Genomic DNA, 4,121 nt, shown 5'->3' with positions numbered 1-4,121 from the left:
AAGAACGTTGAATGTAAAAAAAAAGACAGACGATAAAATAAAGGCTGTGTCCGAATAGGGCAACCAATTTTAAACTAATTTAAAATGAAATTCTAGATGGAAACGTTGTTTTAAGATTTGGACAGCAGCCAAAAAAATTACTTTTAAAACAATTATTAGAATTTTACTTGCTCACCCATATGCAAAATGGCAACGGGAAAGAAATAAAAATTCCTGAATAACGTTATGTTAATTAACGTTTTAATTAATATCTCCGATAATTAAAGTCACACAATTACGAGATTGGTCCTATTGTTTTCTTTGGAAAATTTCAAATTGATCGGTACCTCGTTTGACTCTCAATTCGCAGCGGTTCTCGAGAAGATCGATCTTCAGACAGACAGACGGACGCGAACAGATTTAAATATAGTAAATAGATTTTTGGAAAGAAATATGTTATTCATATCCTATACACTTTTTAATTCTGCAAAGTAAAACATTTTTTGAGCTGAATTGAAATGAGCCGGTTCGTTTTTGTCTCTAATCGCTCCAAGGGCTGGATTTTTGTCATCTGTGCGAGTAAATATCGACTTAAACAACCAAAGAGAAACATAAATTAGATTTAAATATTTTCACTCACAAAGATTCCTCCGAGAATCGTCAGGAGTAAAGGAGCGAACAAGGTATCAATAAATTCGCAACTCCAGCACTCGAATACGCTACCTTGCGGTGATTTACAAAACTGCCGGAAAAACTAAAACATTGCCACATTGCGTTCCACGTAAGTCTGTTGACTTAAACATAGGCAGTTTGTTCTAAGTATTTATTAACGCAATCGATGTGTCTTCGATTGCTTTCAGCAACAGAAAGTGTTCGAGCTCCTCAAAATAATGTTAGTTTTCATTATTTCCCTCTAAAAAGTGATTTGATTGAGAAATGGTGAAAGCGCGTTAACACCAGAAAACTCTGGATTAACAAACTTGGATAACGTTATACCAGGTAAAAATTTTATTGTTTTGTGTGAATTTGTAAGAATATGGGTTTTTTTTTAATCTTAAATTAATTTAACAAACCATATTTTAGAGCAGCATTTAGTGGAATAAAATGGTAGTAAGATTACAGAATTCGATAAGTAAAAAGAAATAATGGTCAATCAACTGAAAAGAAAACTACCACCATATATCCGTGAGAATTTTGTTGATGATTCGCATAACATGACACAATTAAATCGTAGAGCTCAGAAATTAGAAAAATCGAAACAGAAAAATTTTAAATTAACCGATTCGGGAATTCGAGAGAAATAACTCAGCTACAAATGCAAAACAATAAGCGCTAGCCAAGCAAGGCAAAAAAGTATCATCTTCTTTCGATAATAATTTGTAATGTCATATTGAATTTTCTAGCATTAATTGTTATTCTTGTCAGGCCACAATTATTATTTAGTTTTATCAAGAATTGATAAATATCGAATTCAACATCGTGGAAATAGCTGCTTAGACTTCATTCGGATGGCGTCATTTGATGGTAGAGCTTAATGGCTCTTTTGATCAGTCTCAGTTTGAAAACTTAAAAGTTAAACAATATAGTAAGCTAGACCTAAAAAATAGGATAATTGCCTACCACACTTAACTTGAAGATCGTGGGTTAGGCCCACGTCTATAAAGAAGACTTCAACCAATAATAAAAATTATTATTGAGCGGCAAGGGAGGGAAAGAGTGACAATAATTATTCTTAAGAACATTCGCAAAGATTTGAAATGGAACGTCAGCTGAAACAAGCGATTTCCACCTTCAGTGATGGGAATAGTCAAGCGGCGTGCCTATTGGAGGTCATAAATCCGCTGCAGTAAGCCACGCCTACTCAACAGACAGTAATGGCAGATACAGATACAGATAGGAATTTATACTAGCCCTTCTTTTCCAAACTCACTCCTTACGGGAGTGGATCGTTCCATTTCCCTTACAGGTGGAGAAGGTAGAGATATTCGCTGCTCTCGAAGCAAACTAATGCGCATGCTCAGAAACTTTGCGCTGAAGAGCGGGGGAATTGTTTCTTTTATATTCTGTGGTTACGATTTTGTTTACAGCGTGCTATTTTGCCATGTGTGACCATTTTAAAACAAAAAGGCCGTTTTCAGGGCCAACTTCAATTAATTTGGATGACGACTCGGAACGGATTTTGGATAATGAATTAATGGATACGGATCAAATATTGACTTCAGACAATAATGTTGACGACTCGGAACGGATTTTGGATGATGAAAGTGAACTGAAACATTAAGGTTATGACAGTTTATTACTGCACCTAAGCCAGGGCTAAGGCGGAACCTCATGCAATATAACATATATTTGCATTAAGTTGATGATTAATGATGCAGAATGCTTACTTTAAAAGGAACTAAGATAGCATGTTTAGTTAAACATTTGATTGTGTATAAAATAATTTGGATGAACTTCAGTGATGAAAACGTTTTGGGAAGTTATTCATAAAAAAAAAAGAATAAAAAATTGAATCTTAAATTTAGATAAATTCAATCAATAATATATTTAACTATATATTCTAGTAGATTCTGTGTCATGATTAATCAAAGACAATTGATCAATCCTTTAAAATACAGCTAATACAAATACAAATCAAAATTTTCATGAAATTCTTAAACTAAGTGTGTACTATAATCAAGTATTCATAAGTCTTGCCAAAAAATTCAAAAAATGAACCGAGTACAGATTTAATAATTTTCAGTAAGCAAAATATACAGTTCATTTTTTGCTCTTTTCTTTCTTTTTTTTTTTTTGTTTGTTTGTTTTGCTAAAAAATTAATTAGGTAGAGAAGAAAGTGATTTTATAATAATAATGACTCAAAAGTACAATTTGAACAAAAGAAATGTAACTCGTAGGCAGGGCGCCCCAAACTTAAATTTGGGAGGGCAGAAATTCTTAATTTGCGGAACAGAATTCCAACTTGTGCCAAATGATAAAATACCCTACTAGCAAAATTTCTTGTATCAACCTTGACAGATCTTGATATTATACTGACGGCGTCAATATTGACGTGTTTCATACTGCATAAAGCTTGCATAAAGATTAAAAAGCAATATTACAATAACAACACGTATGCAACATTGCATTCATCTTAAAATATCAATATTGATATTACCTTACAATAACAACATTGCATACATGTTGTCGCCGTCAAGATGATATTGATTTCATGCTGTCGCCGTCAAGGTAATTAGTACACAATAGAACAGGTGGACCTTCGTTGCTACTTGCGCATGCGCACAGTTCTTTCTACCCAGCATCCCTCGTATTGCTGGCACATTCTTCCTGCTTCGACCTCAATCGGTTCAGAGGTGCTGCACGTGGCGTTGCATTCTTTTAGGCTTCGTTAAGTTGGTTGCTTAGTTATTAGTCTAGAATAGTATTGTTTTAGGAAAAACTTATGAATGACTGATAACTGTATTTGTTTATTAATATGGTACTAAACAAGTCATATCGCAGACGATGTGCGATCAATGTTAGAAATGGCGAAAATAACTTTTTTCGTCCCTAGACTTTGAAACAAAGGACATGAAGCTCAGAATTTCGTATTATCACTTCAATCTCACGTAAGATTAATTTTATTCAATGGTATTTATGTGATTCTTTAAGATAAATTCATATGTTTTGTCCATGGGATATTTTCAATGCTGACATCTATTTGAAAATGTACTTATTTATTGTATTTATTTATTATTTTGCTACCTTTAGTGCTATAAAAACTTCCGCAATTATTCCTAACTAAGCATTTTATGTCTTTATAATACAATTAGAAGCATGAATTTAAAAAATAAGTCAAGTATTACGCAAAACGAAGAAACTTTCATTTTTTAAATTAAATCGCGAGTACTATTAATATCTTTATATGAATTTCCGATCAGATGTCAGCTTTAAGAAAATATTCTCAGGCTAGAAAACTATCTTGAAGAATAACAGAAATAATTAAAGAATGAAATTTAATTCTCGAGTTTGAAGTGAAAATAATACAAATAAATAAATGGATAAAACACCTTGCAAACGTGCTGATTTCATACTGTCATGTCAATGTATCCTGACATTTTCCTGTCATATCAATACGTATGCAATATTACAAAAGCAAGAT

The sequence above is a fragment of the Uloborus diversus genome, chromosome 6 (assembly GCF_026930045.1).
Source record: "Uloborus diversus isolate 005 chromosome 6, Udiv.v.3.1, whole genome shotgun sequence".
Classification (NCBI taxonomy): domain Eukaryota; kingdom Metazoa; phylum Arthropoda; class Arachnida; order Araneae; family Uloboridae; genus Uloborus; species Uloborus diversus.
Note: the sequence above shows the minus strand (reverse complement) of the source record.